General features: G+C 33.7%; 1 pseudogene; it reads right to left on the reverse strand.

Moving 5' to 3' along the window:
• Window positions 1-3,100: 3,100 nt before the first annotated feature.
• The window catches only part of LOC110217517 (nuclear speckle splicing regulatory protein 1 pseudogene), an 86,540-nt pseudogene continuing 72,496 nt past the window's right edge, over window positions 3,101-17,144 (reverse strand).

A 17,144-nucleotide genomic window follows, 5' to 3' on the forward strand; every position in this document is an offset into this window, starting at 1 on the left:
AATTTTTGAGTGGGAGAACAACGAAACGTCAAAGTGAACATTCTTCCAGCCTAAGACATCAAGAGGTCAGAAAGAAATATCTGTGATCCCTGGGTGAAGGTTATCCAGGAGCCAACACAGATGAAACACTAGTGGTGAGATCAGGTGGTAGCAACAGAAACAGTACAGCGGGGGGGGGTTCTCAAGCCAGAGACCAAGCAACTGGTCAGAAAGAGATTACAGGGGTTCCCTGTGCCAGCATTGGATGCAGGACCAGATGCTGCAAATCCACTGCCCCTACCCATTACTTACTTCTCAGTCATAGTTCAAGGGCAGAGAGGAGCATTTTTGATCAAGAAGGAGCAGAGGTCTTACGAGCAGTATTGCTTTGAGTCACAAAGGACCAGGGATTCTGAGGAACAGTACTATTTCCAGTCCCAAGGAAGAAAGGGCCCTGGGAATCAGTACTGATTAAAATCTCAAAGGTTCAGGGGCCTTTCCTGGGTAAGGACTAGAGAACAGATCAGAAGATCAGTGACCATACTTCTCCCCAGACCATACCACCTGGAAGCTCCAAAACCTCCAGAATCATCTCTAAAGGGAGCAGCTCAGGAAAAGCCTAAGGCTTGAGACACTGTCCCTCACTACCACCCCTACACTAGGAACAGAACCCTACTTTAACATAAAGTCCAAAATCAAGAAACAGGGTGGGAAAATGAGCAAACAAAAAAGAACTTGACCATAAAAAGCTACTATTATGGCAAGGAAGAGGAAGACACAAACTCAGAAGAATATAATGAAGTCAAAACAGCTACAAACAAAGCCTCAAAGAAAAAATACCTATGAATTGGACATAAGTTCGACAAGAATTCCTGGAAAAGCTAAAAAGTGATTTTTAAAATCAAATGAGAGAGGTAGAAGAAAAATTAGAGAAAAACATGAGAGCAAAGGAAAATTATGAAAAGACAATTTACAACTTGGTAGAAAGGGCACATAAAAAAAATCAAAGAAAATAACATCTTAAAAAAAATAGAATGGGTCCAATGGTAAAAAAAAAAAAGGTACAAAAATCCACTGAAGAGAACTCCTTAAAATGCAGAATTGACCACATGGAAAAAGTGGTACCAAAATTCACTGAAGAAAATAACTTCTTAAAAAACAGAATTGGGCAAATGCAAAAGGAGAATACAAAAGCTCACTAAAAAAAAATCACCTAAAATTAGAGTTAGGCAGTTGGAAGCTAATGACTCCATGTGACATTCAGAACCAATAAAACAAAATCAAAAGAATGAAAAAATAGAATGAAATGTGATATATCTCACTGGTGGGAAAAATTGACCTGGAAAATAGATTGAGGAAAGATAATTTAAGAATTATTGGACTACCGTAAAGTCATAATCAAAAAGAGAGTCTAAACATCATCATTCAAGAAATTATCAAGGAAAATTGCCCTGATATCCTAGACCAGATGATAAAAAAAAGAAATTAAAAGACTCTACCAATCACCACCTGAAAGAGATCTCAAAATGAAAACTCTCAGGAATATGATAGCCATATTCCAGAGCTCCCAGGTCAAGGAGAAAATATTGCAAAGAGTCAGAAAGAAATCATTAAAATACCATGGAGCCACAGTCAGGATCATACAAGATTTAGCAGCTTGTGTGTTAAAAGAACAGAAGGCTTGGAATATAATATTCCAGAAGATAAAAGAGCTGGGATTATAACCACAAATAACTATCTAGCAAAACTGAGCATAATCCTTTAAAGGAAAAAAATATATTTAATGAAATAGAGAAGTTTCAAGCATTCTGGGTAAAAAGACCAGAGCCGAATAGAAAATCTGAGTTTCAAATACGAGACTCAAGAGAAGCATAAAAATGTAAACATGAATGATAAATCACAAGGGATTCAATAGGGTTTAACTGTTTGCTTCCTATATGCAAAGATAATACATGTTACTTTTAAGAACTTTATCATTATTAGAGCAGTTAGAAGGATCCTACATAAAAAGAAACTGTTTGAGTGAGTCAATTATGTTGGGATAATATAAAAAAAATGGATAGGTGAGAAAGACAGATACCCTGGAAGAAGGTGGAAGGTAGAGGAAGAATGAGGAAAATGTTGTCACATAAAAGAGGTATATGAGGAAAAGTCTTTACATTGGAGGGGAAAATGGTGGGAGGAGTGCAAGAAATGCTTGAATTCCATTCACATCTAAATTTTGTTCGAAGAGATAACATGCATGCTCATGTGTGTGCACACACACACCTGCGCACACACACACACATACATACACACATACATACACACACACACACTCAACTAGTAATAGAAATCTATCTTACCCAGAAGTAGGAGGGGAGTGGATAAGAGAAGGGGGTGGTGATAAAAGGGAGGACATATAAAAGAAGGCAATGGTCAGAAGCAAAACAGACTTTAAAGGATGACAGGCTAAAAAGAGGATAAATAGGAAAAAATGGGATCAAAATGAAATGTATAGTTAGTAATCATAATGGCGAATGGAATGAACTCACCCATAAAAAATGAAAGGGGAAGCAGAATGGATTAGAAACCAGAATTCAACAATATGTTGTTTACAAGAAGCTTGCCTGAAACAGAGAAACACAAGGAGAGTGAAGATAAGGGGCTACAGCAGAACTTGTTAGGCTTCAGCTGATGTAAAAAAGGCAAGGGTAGCAATCATGATCTCAGACAAAATAAAAACAAAAAAAAAACCTACATGAAAGGGATAAGCAGGAGAACCATAGACAATGAAGTAATGTCAATACTAAACATATATGTACCAAATGGCATAGCATCCAAATTCTTAAAAAAAGAAAGTTAAATGAAATACAGGAGGAAATAGAGAGTAAAACTATATTAGGGGAGGACCTCAACTTTCCCCTCTCAGAGACAGATAAATCTAACCACAAAATAAGAAAGAAGGAAATTAATAGAATTTTTTTTACACTTAAATCAAGAATTTCTTTATTTACATTAAATTATATGTTAAAAACATGTATTCAGTCCTGCCTTCCCCCCACCAAAAAAAAAATTACCCTCCTCCAGTCAGTTCTGCAGTTGCCATTTTACATACCTTTGGGCCCCTCTTGAATGATTCTCAGTCCTCTTTCTCAATGTAGGCTTTGGCATCATCCTATTTGCCTGGCCAGGTACTGGTCTCTTGCTGACATCACAGTATCTTTGTTGTTGCTCTTTGTGAACTTGCTCACTGTTTCAGGCAGCTTCTCTTCTCCTTCTTAGCTTCTTCTCTCCTCTTCCCTCTTGCAGGTGCTTTGTTCCCAGTGATCCTTTGGGGCTGAAGGCCCTCTCTGTGTCTCCCACCCTATTGGATATTTCCTCACCACTCAGCCTGTCCTGTGCCTCCGAACTTGAGCTACTTCCCTCTCTTTCCTGACTCTTCTCTGAAGGTTTGATGCTCAGTTCTCTCTCTGTGTGTTTCTCATGCCTATCTTTCTTTCCTTTGGCAACAGCTTCTGCCTCTCCTTTCTTTCTCCTCTCTATGATGCTGGTCTTTGCTGTTTCTCAGCCTGGCTCTTTCTTGTCCCCTGGGGGGCTGCTTTTCCCACTCTTCCTCCTACCTGCCCTCTTGGTCAATTTTTTCCCTCTCTCCTCTTTTCCTCTTATGCAGTGATCATTACTGCTGTCCTCCCTGGGCCCATCCTCATCTGTTTTGTTTGTTTTTGTTTGTTTTTTTCCTTTCTAGCAACCACTCTCAAGAGGACATTTATCCTGCTTCCTGACCTGGCTCTCACAGCTGCAGTCCTGATGCTGGTCACCTCTATCCCTTGTTGCTGTATCATTTGACTCTTATTAAGGTGTTCTCTGTTCTCCGCCCTGCCACCAGGAGCTTCAGTGAGCTTGCCTCCTTTTGCTCTGATAACCACTCTCACTCCTGAAGCACCATTGACTCATCTTCAATTTTATCCTCTTTGTTGCTGTCCACATTGAGTGCACTGTCTGTATTTGGATTTTCCTCTTCTTTTACCCAGATTTTGGGTATGACTCTATCAACGAGGACTCTGTTGTCTAGATTTAATTCATCATGAGAATCCCATGGCTTCTCCTCCTTTATCCTAGAGCTGGCTCCCCCAAGCACTTCCTCTTTTCCAACTGCTAGATTTAAAATGTGCCTATAAAATCCACTGAGATCTTTCTGCTTGGTTATACCCAGACAAGCCCCCAAGGAAGCAGTTCTCTTCTGTCTTTCCACTCCCTCAGGTCTCTCCTGAAGCTTCGTGTAAGCATATGCCACAAATACTTCTTCATCATCAAATTCTCTCTCTGCCATTTCTTGTTCTCACCGAATTTTCTTTTCCATTCTTTTCTCCTGCTCCTTATTTTGTTTATCTCAACTACTTTTAGTAGTCTGTAGATATACTTGTGCTTTCTGTCATTTACTAAATGCAATTTGGAATTACTTTCCTCTTTTCTTTGCTACATTTCATCACAAATACTGTCATATTCATACATGGTTGCATCTTCAGCAAGGGTCTGCTGGATTTCAAGTTTGGTCTGTTTTATCACTTGCTTCTTGAAGGTTTCTCTCTGAAGGCTGTCACTCACAGAGGCCTCCTCATCAGAGTCATTGCCAAATACCAATGACTTCTGCAAAGTAACTTTCTGAAATTTCCGTGCTTTCTTTGACAAAGTGAGCCCATTTTTGTTGCTCTTGTTTGTCCTTCGTTCTCAAAGAGGACCATAACATCAGGAAAGTGATGCCATGACTTGGCAAGTGAATTTGATTTAAGTGAGGGAGGGCTGTGCAAAGTTAGCAGCCTCACTTTCTCCTCCAGAGCCATCTGGATCCAGTGGCAAGAAATAGATCGGCCTTGGATGTAGTGAGAGACCTTAGGATAAGTCTTTCAGAATTCTCACTTTGATTGAAGCAGTTTTGCTTGTTTTGATTCAGTGATTAAAGCTGGTTAGGAAATGAGTCAAGGAATGACCCCTTTAGTCCAACGAAAAAATCAGTCTGGGAAGGGAAGTCCCTCAGGGTTTGTGACCAAAACAGCAACAACTGTGCTTGGGCTGATTTTTATCATGGAACAAAGTTCAAGGTTCATGAGCTAGAGTGGATAAAGAGAAAGTGGAAAAAAAAGATATGTGGCTCATAAGGAGTAAATGACCAATATGGATTGAAGATCATGAAGAACTTAACATCTAGACAATTCTTTGCAACTATAATTTACAGACACTTTATCAGTCTGCACCAGGGAAATTTTTACATTCAGACTGTTTTATGTGAGAAAATTCATGAAATCCCAAATGATGGGGGGGGGGGGGACAGATAAACATCAACTATGGAGTGAATACAAACATTTATTTCCAATCTTGTGAAATCAATAAACTAAGAAAAAACCAGCTTTATGTATTTCCTTTCTTTTTGGCCAGTGGTGAGATGGGATTATTTTGTATGTATTTCTTTAGGATTTAATAATTAACTTTAGCACCAATATTTCATCTCATGTGTTGATTAGGCAAATCGGATTCAGAACTAAGTTTGCTCAAGGTGTGGGGCGGAGGTATATTTTTAAAAAGAATAATGGTCACCTGATGACCTAAGTCTTCTGATCAGAGAATCGTGGGATCAATGAGACATGTTAGATGATCAAATTTGATAGCCTTGACATGAAATGACACCCCAGGAGTGAAGGTGGTAAGGAAAGGAAAGAACAGAAATAAATGAGGCTTTAAAAAAAAAAGCTGATGGGAATTCTGCAAGCATGAAAGTTATTTGGATAACTGAAAAAGCTTTAGTAAAGTTAAAGAAAAATGGGATAATTTATCAATAATTTAAAATTAGTGGAAGGAAAAAAGTGAGGAATAAAGTAAACACTACAAAGCAAAAATGATGTTTTGTTTCAAATACAGGCAACAATGAGACCTGCAGAAATGGGCAAAATTTAGGGCTAGCAAAGAATGGAGACTGAGGTATGTAAGAGAGGATAAAACATGAAATGTAAGTTGTTTGAATAACCTCCTACATGTAAACATTGGTCAAATTATTCTATTTCTACACTGATTCAATTTCTTCATCTGCAAAATTAGTGGGAAAAATTTTGGATTTGGAATCATAGAAGTGGGGTTAGAATTCCATCTTTGCCACTTGCTACTTGTGTGGCCATGGGCAACTCATTTGATATCTCTGGGATTCAAATATTTCATCTATAAAATGAGTGGTTATAGATCATCTCTGGGATCCTTTTCAGCTTGAAATACCATATAAAATCCTACATGTTGTTTAATCTTCCTTAAGCAATCAAGGATTGCTAAACAAGGACAGATCACTACTCCAATGTTTTGTTGATTCTCAGAGTTGGTATACTTGGATTAATCATATGTCTCTCCTTTACCAAAAAAAAAATCTTTCTCAGAACTGATAGAATAAAAGCCTAACATTTAGTTTATAAGGCAGCTGTTTAATCTGTTACTTAATATCCATATCATAAAGGAGTACCTTGCTATAAGGAAATCCAATATATTAAAATCAAAGTTTTCATAAAACAAAATTTTAAAAATGTTTTTGGGATAAATTATTCTCTTAATAAAAAGATCATCTGTTTCACAAATAAAAAATCACAGTGAAATTGTCCTAATGCATTTAGAATATAATTATATATGTATGTATGTGTACATATACATATATATTTAATTCTGTGCAACTTTTACCCATGAAAACTAACTAAAATATGAAAGGAAAAATGAAACATGATTTGAAATGATCAGGCTTTTCTGTGTATTTCTCTTATAGGCTAGTCTTAGCCAAGTGATTTCATTCACATGTAAATAAAGATTAATTAAATATTTAAAATACACAATTGATGATTTAGGAATGATCTGTGGTAACTAAGTTTGAAAATTAGTTAGTCTTCTCATACTAAAGAGCAGGGAGGTGGTGTCATTCTTTTTCATAGGAAAATTAAAAAGGACCTCGCCTCAACACATCGCTATGTGCTCAAATTCAGCTTTTAATAGTAAAGCTCTTGAAAACATCATTCACTGAAAACTACGAAACCCAACTTGACTATGCTACACATATCAAGGTCAGCCCACAGATCTAGCATGACCTATCAGTTAATTTGAAACACGCTCTGAAGCAGGAACCTAATCTTCAGAGATGACACTAAAACTATTCAAACGTACAGTGATTATACTATATGGGAAATAAGTGATGAATACTCAAAATGGAACATATGGTGAAGTTATTGTAGGAGATCTCAGATGCCTATGAGGTCTTTCCCATTCTCAGCTTAGACAGGGTTGGCAGTTATACTCTAGGAACATCTGGGGAGTCACAAGAGATGATGTGAGTTTCCAAAAATGATCTGGCCCAGCTGGCTAGCCAACTGGCAGAGTATTGGAGTAGAATGTTGTGTCTGATTTGTGGAGGTTATATTAGAACACAAGGAAGTCAATATGTTTGTAGAACAACATTGGGACATTCACTACTAAATCTGTGAGAATTACAGGTATACCCAATGGGAAAAGATTCATGCTAAAAAGTAGCAGTTCCAATGATCTTTATATGGCAGATCCAAAATTAAAGTGTAGATCTTATATAAGTATTATTCCAAGAAATGTGGCAATATCAACACATTTAAAATTCTATCTTCTTTGGAATGGACAATTAAAATTCCTTTTTTAAAACAAATTTTGTTCAAAGTTCTATTGGGCTTTCAAATATATGAACAAAAACACAAGAAAATATGAAAAATTATTTTGGAAGCTAAAACCAAACAAAAAGTCCAAGTACTTACAAATGATTGCTTAAGTGAGGAAGAACAGTATAACAGAAAGAACACTGGCTTTGGAGTTAGAGGACTTGGGTTGAAATCCTGATTTTGCTACTTACTGCTTGTGTGAACTTGAACCAGTAAATTACTCTCTGGTTCTCAGTACTTCATCTGTAAAATGAATGGTTTAGACTAAATGGTTTCTGAAGTCACTTCCAGCTCTAAATCTAAATCTGTGATCCTATATTCTCCAATATGTGTTGATTGTTAACACCAACCCCAAATAAAAACAAATAAACAGATAAGAGAAAATTAAAAGATAAGTGCATTCAGTATGACTAATGTGGAAATATGTTTGACATGACTGTACATGTATAGCCTCTATCAGATTGCTTGCTGTCTTGGGGAGAGAGAAGGAAAAGGGGAGGGAGAAAAATTTAGAACTCAGAATTTTACAAAAATGAATGTTGAAAACTGCCTTTACATGTAATTGTGAAAGAAATAAAGTACTATTAAGGGGGAAAAAAGAAAAAATAAGACAAGTGCATTGGCTTTAAAGCGGCCACATTGACTTTGTTCTCCTGTTTTGCTTTCTTCGCTTGTTGTTTAATATGGATTTGTTGTTGTTATTTTTAAGTGAATGTTTATAGCCAATTTGCACAATATTCTTCTTTGATTTTGATTTCTTTCCTCTGCATCATGTCATATAAATCTGCCAATATTTTTGTAATTCTTCATTTCATCATTTATTATGCTGAAATAATATATTTTATTCACAGAATTTGTTTTACCATTCCACAGCTGATGGACATCTTTCACTTTATGATCTAGCCAAATTGGCCTTCCTATTGCTTCTTACACAAAATACCCCAATTCCTGTCTCTTTGCCTCTGCACCATCCATCTTTTATCCCTAGCATTAAATCTCTCCTCACTCCTGCCTCCTAGAATCCCTTACTTCTCTGAATACTCAGTTCAAGCGCTACCTTACACCTGAAGCCTCTTCTGATTCCCTCCCTAAACAACCTTGCATTTATTCTGCTTGTGCATACATAAATATATATGTATACATACATGTATGTATGTGTATATATGTGTATGTGGTACACACATATGAGTTTATACCTACATGGGTGTATGTATATATATGTATATATGTATGTGTGTATGCATACATATGTGTATATACACACACACCTACATGATGTCTTAAACTATAATAACCTTAACAACAGGGATGCTTTCACTTTTGTGTTTGTATCCCAAGTTCCTAGCTCAGTACCTGTCAAATAGTAGGAGTTTAAAAAACATTTCTTGACAGTCTGATTGACTTAGTCTGTTCCCACTTTTTTTCGCTATGACAAATCATTCTTCTACAATGTTTTTGGTGCACAATTTTTTTTTCCCCTTCAATAACTTCCCTGGGTTATAGTCTCAGTTGTTGAACCATTCTATAAAAGAACTGCATTTCTTATTAGCTCTTGATATTTTCATACTTGTTTTCAGAACAGTTCAACTAGCAATTTTATCTTTTGACCACTTGTCAACTGGAGAACAGCAATTATTTTGATTAACTTACATAATTTCCTTATACATTTTTGAAGTCAGACTTTTATTGAAAGTGTTTGGTGCAAAGATTTTTATCCTGTTTGTTTTGTTTCTTCTTATCCTATATACCTTTGTGGTTTTAAAAACCGTTTTTTATTTTTATAAAATTAAAATCATCTATTTTATTTCCTGCACTTTCCTCTATCACATCTTGTCAAAAATTTATACTTTTTTCTCAATTGTGAGAGCTAGAAAAAGCTACTATCCTCTAGGGTTTTTTTAATAACATCTAATTTATTTACATCATTCATCCATAAATTTATAATTTATTATGGTGGAGGGTATGAGCTATGGACCTCCTCTGATTTGCAACTACATTGCTATACAACTTTCTCAACCATTTTGTTAAATAGTAAATAATTTCCCTTATGTTTTATGACTTCATATTTTTTGAACACTAAAGTACTCTGTTATCTGGTTCCGTCTTATTATTCTGTGACCTATTCCACTGATCTTTTTCCTAGTTGTTATCCAATAATACCAGTAATTTTGATAATTACTGCTTTATAGTATAATTTGAAATCTAGATATATAGGTTTCACCTTCATTTTTAAATTCTTAATAATTTTGAATATTTTGTTCTTTTCTTTCTTCCAAATAAAATCTGTCTTTTCTTCTCTATTTTACACTATGACATAGAATGTTCTAGTTTGTAAAGAATTGAAGTTAGGCTTACCTTGAGGGCAATGTGATGTGCATGATGAGAATGAGCAGATTATAACAATGTGGCAAACAAGAAATTATCCAGGAGAAAAGCACAAAAGATTCTATCCAAGAAGGTTATAACTGGAACAAAAACAAATGGATCAAACACATAACTAGAGGAAGGATTAATGGATGGATAGGTCACATGCTTCATTGGTATCTATGAACCTGTTTTGATTTTATAATAATCCATATTATATTATCTCCATGGATATAATGGATTCAAGAAAAACCTCAGAACTTTAGGTGGTAAACTTCTGGGAGGATGAGAATCACACAAGATGAGCAGTCATGTATATGTTTTGATCTGAATTTTTTCGGGAATACCCACATCCATGTATCATATGATTATAGATCTTTTAGAGGATGATCAAAGAAGAGCTAGGATCTTTGCTTAGGGGTATATACAATGATGATAAATGAAAACAGAGAGAAGACAAAACAGCTCAATTCTTAATTTGCTTCTGTTTGCTCTACCTAGAAAAGCAACCTTTGTAGTAGAAATGACAAGAGGAAAAAAGGAAACAGGGAATTGAAACTCGAGATGAGTAAAGAGATAATAAGAAAGCACTTAGTTGTTCAGATGACCTACATCCTTAGTTACTGAAGTAATTGATGGATATAATCGTCAACATCACTTGAAAAATTGAGGAAAATGTGAAAGATACTATAAGATTGGAGAAAAAAAAATATATGACATTCTAAATTTTTAAAAAGTAAAAGAGAGCAGTCTGAAAACTAAAGGCCATTAAGCTTGATTTCTAAGAAAATTGTACAATAGACATTTAAGAAGGTCGGTGAATGCACAGAGAGGTAAGCTGTGATTACAGAGCCAGCACAAATTCATCAATAACAGGTCATAGCAGACAAACCTCATTTTGTTTTTAATAGAGTTATTAAACCCAAATAAACTGAGGGAGCCAGATAACACACTAGATGATAGTCAGGAACCAAAATAATTTTGACACGAAAATCACTGGACTATAGGATAAATGTAAGGTGACATACTTGGGTACAAAAAATCAGCATCACCAATATTTTAGGGGGTTTGGTGCCCTAGTTATCCAACAATTTACCTGAAAAAGATTTAGGGCTTTAAATGGGCTGAAAGCTCAATATGAGTCAACAGTATGATGTGCCAGTGAAAAATCTAACTCAGTTTTGGGCTGTAACAGGAGAGGCATGGCTTCCAAGTATGAGGAGGTTTGCACTATACATGCCCTTATCAGATATCATCTGGAATATTGTGTTCTGGGAACTACAGTTTAGGAAGGAAAGTGACAATCTGGAGATCATGCAAGAAAGGACAACAAGGATAATGAAGGAAAGTCTTGCACCAATGTTATCTGAGTAATGATCAAAAGGAATAGGGGTATTTTTTTCATGAATTAGAGCAGAGATGGGGAGTAGACCATGATAGCTGTGTTCAAGAATTTAAAGTTCTATTTGACACCATGGTGACAAATCAGGAGCAACTAGTAGAAATTGCAAAGAGGTTTACTTAGGCATAAAGTCAGGAAAATTTTCCTTGAAATTAAAGCTATCTAAAATAGTTTCAAGAAGTGATAGATTTTCCCTCTTTGGAGATTTTGAAGCAGAAACTCCAATGACCACTTAAGTATAGTAGTGGAAACTTCTTTTAGATTTAGGTTGAATTAGACAACCACTGATGATAGACAACTATTCCAACTCTCAAATTCTGTGATTCTGAGTTTGGAAGTACACTACTAACACTTTGATTAGTAAAGTATTAAGACTTTGTACTAATTTAATGAACACAGTTTTATATACTACATTAGTCTGGGCAAATCAAGAGCACTGATCTCTAATTTTTACTACTTTATATCTAAAAAGAGTTCTTGTTTTTAATTTATATATATCACATAAGTATCAGTTAGGTAAGCCCTAGATATTTCAAATATTTGCCATTATTTTAAATTGTTATCATTTTTCTTATTTTGTGTGTGGGTATGACCATGTATGCATATGTAAAGAAATCCTGATTATTTTATGGATTATTTTTATACAGGCTGCTATCTTGCTGAAGCTGTCTTGTTTCAATTAATATTTTCATTGATTCTGTTTTTTAACTAAACCAAGACATGATGTGCAAATAGAGTTTGCTTCCTTCTTACCAATACCTATCACTTTAATTTCTTTTTCTGACCTTCTTGTTTTGTCTAGTATTGGTAGGATTAAGTCACATAATGGTGGTGAGAGTGGGTAGCCTTGCTTAAACACTATCCTGAGTGGGAAAGATTTTAAGATTTATCTACTATACATAACACTGGCTTTTGATTTCAGATAATTGTTCTCTATTGTTCCAAGGAAAAATCCTTTCTAATATTTTTAGCAATAACATAGTTGTTGGGTATTTTTCCTGATTTGCTTGATACAAACACATGGAAAATATATTATGTTTGTTGTCAACATGATTTAATATGCTAATTGTTTTACTTATACTGAACCATGTGTTCTTGATTCTTCACATTTCTGGTATAAATCCATTTCACTATAATGAATTTTATGGTATATTACTAAATTCTATTTGCCAGTTTATATATATGCATATATACAAAAAAAATTTGTATACACACGTATATATACACATGTGCATGTATGTATAAATACATATACACACATGTACATATATATCTTTGTGTCATATTCATGGCTATAGCTCTCCTCTGCCTTGCCCTTCATTAGTATGGAAATCAGGATTGTAACTGCCTTATAAATTTATCTTATAAAATTGGTGGAGTACAATATTTTTCTATTTTCAAAAGAAATTTACATAAGATTAAGATTATTTGTTCTTTGAATGTTTGGTAAAATTCAGTCCTCAATTCACACAGTCCTGATGGTCTCTCATGTAATAGTTCGTTATTGGCCTACTGAATGATTATAATAATTGTTAACTTAAATTACCTAATATTTTCATTGATTTAAGAATCTATATTCTTTTATTTATTTCTTTCCTTTTCATTCTAATTTCTGATAAATTCTAATGTCTTTTTGTGTATCATTCTCTACTTATTTTCTTTATGTTTTCACTATATTTTTCTTCCGTCTTTTTTTTATTTTGATAATGTGTTTTTCTTCCCTCTTATTTTCAAATAACTTAGCTAATAATTTACTTATTTTACTGGTATATTTTTAAAACAGCCCTTTACTTATTAATTTAGTATGCAGTTAAAATTATTTTCAATTATGTTAATTTATTCCTTAATCTAAGTGATCTCCATTGTTATTTATGTATTTTATTTTTATGTTAATTACATGTATTTGTTGATTTTCTCATGTTTTCAACTGAAAACTCATTATTTATCATCTCTAATTTGTTAAAAGTTCAGTGGAAGAAATTTGCTTCTAAAATTGTTTTAGTTACATCCCATAAATTTTGTTGCATTATAATTGTGTTGTGTTGGTATATTTTTATTATTTATTATCGCATTATCATTATATTTTATTATATTTATTATGTATTATTTATTTTATTATATATTATCATATTTATTATTTATTGCCCAAACTAACACAATATAGCAGGATAACAAGTTTACTGGTAAAGAGATTTACTGGTAGCACAATGATGGTGGAGTTCAAGTCCAAGGAGAGAAGGTGATGGGAAATGAAGGTTTGACTAGTCTATCAGCCCTCTTTAAATGAAGGTTTGAGGAGGTATTCTTTGTTCTGCCCTCCATCCCTCCAAACAGAGGTATAGAAGGTACTGAGAGTATTGAAGAGCTATGAGTACCCAAAATGACACATATTTGAACTAAATCTAAAGCACATTTGAACCAAATTAGTCTAATGAACCAATTCAGTTTTCTTCACATATCTAATAAATCTAACTTTTCTAGCATTCTGTTCACTTACCAGATTTCTTTCTCATTTATTTTTATCTGACTTACCCTGCATCATAAATAGAATATTGAAAGTTCTCACTATGCTATTCTGTCTAGATAATTAATTTTTTTTAAATTCAGGTAATTTGAAATTGTAGTTACTATTCTATTAACTGTGTGTATGTATATGCATATATATATATATATATATAATATGATTTGTTTTTACTGTCAATAATTCCTTTAATTGTGATATAGTTGCAAAGCTTATCTTTATTGAGTTTGTCATTTGAAATCAGGTTTATCCAAACCATAATTATATCTGGACCTAACTGATACATAACTAATCTTTTCCTAAATGTTCACATTAAACTTACAGGTGCCTTTATGGCTTAGTTATATTCCTTATAGATAATATAGGATCAGAATTTGCCTTTTTATGCACTATGTAATCAAGTTTTTTTTTTATAACAGGTAAATTTAATCCATTAACATCCAGATTTATGAGTGTTAAAGTTAGATTTTCCTCTATCATGTCCAAATGTAATCTTTATCTTCTCAATAAAATAATCTCTGTCATACACCCATAGCTCCAGAAGCTATTCAAATCCCAGCCATTACAAAGCTACCCAGACATTTACTCAAATATCCCTCTTCCATACTCCTGGTTTCTAGACTACTTCAATTACAACTGTGATTTTTTAAGGTCTTTATACCCTTTCCTCTCTTTCTCTTTCTTTTAAAATATATAAATTGCAACATACACTTAAAGTCCTAAACTTCTTCTAGACTAATTCAGTTAACTCTGTTGATTATTCCTTGTTTTAAGTAAGTATCCCTCACTTTTTCTTAGATAGAAATGTCACTGTTAATACTGTCCATTTTTCCCTTCCCCATCTGCCTTACTTATACATTATTTGAGAGAGTTACATTCAAATAATTCTTTTTCTTGATCTCTATTCCTTTCCTTTAGAAAAAAAAAGGATATGTATGCAGTTTGACAATTTTTAATGCTCATGTTTTCCCTTCTAATTTGTGTTCTTAGATTTTTCATTAAAATTAATTTACTGCTATATATTTGCTTATAGAATCAAAGTCTTTATTATCTTACTGCTTCCCTATAACAAGAGTTCTTGGGATTTCTTGATACATGTATGTATACACACATATACATGTACATATATACAAATATATGTGTATACACAAACATGTACATGTGTATGTGTTTGTTACAATGTAATTATTTTCTGGTGTGATTTTATATATAGATATACACACACATGTGTGTGTATGTATGTATGTAATTTTATCCTATATATTTTAATTTTTGCATTTAACACATAATTCCAAGATGGGAATAACAGATTTCACCAGACTGCCACAGGTGTTTATGACACACACACAAAAAAAAAGGTTTAGAACTACTGCCCTGTGATAACTACTTGACTAGTACCAGCACAGCAGCAACAAAAAAAACCCTGCTTAGTGCTGAGTATATGACAAACTCTTTCAATTTATTGACACAATATAGTCCATCCCTTTATTATCATAGATTGTCAAAAATGTTATGAAGACATTATATTTTACATACAAAAATTGATATCAATATACATAATAAATTATAATTAGCCATGTCTGACCATTTTTTTTCCACATTTTATCAATGCCTTGGACAAAGTCTTAGTGAGTTCTTCAAATGTATGGATAACAGATAGCTAAGAGGGATAACCAACAGAGTAAATGAGGCAATATCCAAAAGGATCTTCATGAGTTAGAGCATGGGGTTGAATTAAATAAGACAAAATCTTATGGAGATAAATGAAAAGTCTTACTCAAATTCACAAGAACAAGACAGAAGAGGTATGGTTATAAAGCAGTTTGTCTGAAAAAGATATGGAAACTTTAATAGGCTCTAAGTTCAACACGAGTCATCAATGTCATGTGCCAGCCTAAAAAGCTAATGCAATCATGGATTGCACTTAGGGGGCCATAGTTTCCAGGAATAAAAAAAAATTATAATCCCACTGTATTCTGTTCTTGTCAGACCTCATCTGTAGTATTGTGTTTAATTCCGGATACCGTATTTTTAGGAAGGCATTGATGCAACTGAAGATCATCTAGAAGAGAGAATTTAGTTCATGTCCTAGGAGAAGCAAAAAAACAAATAAATAAATAAATGATTTGTCCTTGAATTTTACTTTTATTTGAGAATATTTGAAGCAATTTTCTGAAAAAAAATGGTGTTTAGATGTCTTCACATTTTTGTAGATAATTCCGTGGTTCTTTCTCCAATCTCCGTCTAGAAATTCTGACATTTTTGTTCATAAAATTCTGCAGCCTTTTTTTCAGGGGAGTTGTACTTGAATATTTCATTGCATTTTCTATTTCCATAAACTGGCCCTCCAGCCTGAGAATTTTATTTTCCATTAATTCCATTCCTTAATCGATTTGTCCATCACCTTCTCCATGTTGTTGATATGTCATCAATTTGCCTTGTATTTTTAGTGATCATAGATTTCTGATCAGAATCTCATTGCAATGATGAAATTACTTGTCCAATCCATAATAAAAATTCTCATTACAGATTCCTTACTTTTACCATATCTTTCCTCAGTGATATATCATTATCTCATATATTATCTACCTCCAAGTGTATATTATCTAATTTTATCTACTTTGTGTTAAGTTCATCTCTATTTTTAGAGCATTGTGGGAATTTTTTTTCTTCTTTTCAAGTTCTTTTAGTGTATGCTATAATTTCATTGTATTGAAAGTTTCCTTTTTTCTTGATGATTAATCAACTTCCTTGTCTTCCTATTTCCTTATCTGAGAGCTTCTTATGAGGCTCTTCTAATTTATTCATGTAGCAAATCAACTTAGGGGAGGGTGTATCTGTTCATGAGATGCTGACTCTTCCCTGATTTTCAATAACTGCTTTTTTATGACTTGCCCTTGTCTTCATCACACATCTCTTGTTATCGAGTAATGGTATAAGGTTCACAACATACTACTGATGACAAAAGAGGTCTTAACTAAATTTTGTACTTAGAGGAAGACATTTGTTTCTATCACATAAAAGATTCATGAGGAATTTGTGAAGCATACTATTTTATCACAGTATTCATTAATAGATGACTTGAAACTAGGATTAATTTGCTCATTTCATTGAAAGCTGGTCACTGCATTTAAAAAATATCTTACTAGTCTTCTAAAAAGAAAACTTGAATCTGAAACACAGTGTGTACTCA

Source organism: Phascolarctos cinereus, unplaced genomic scaffold, assembly GCF_003287225.1.
Source record: "Phascolarctos cinereus isolate Bilbo 61053 unplaced genomic scaffold, phaCin_HiC Scaffold_726;HRSCAF=1367, whole genome shotgun sequence".
Classification (NCBI taxonomy): Eukaryota; Metazoa; Chordata; class Mammalia; order Diprotodontia; family Phascolarctidae; genus Phascolarctos; species Phascolarctos cinereus.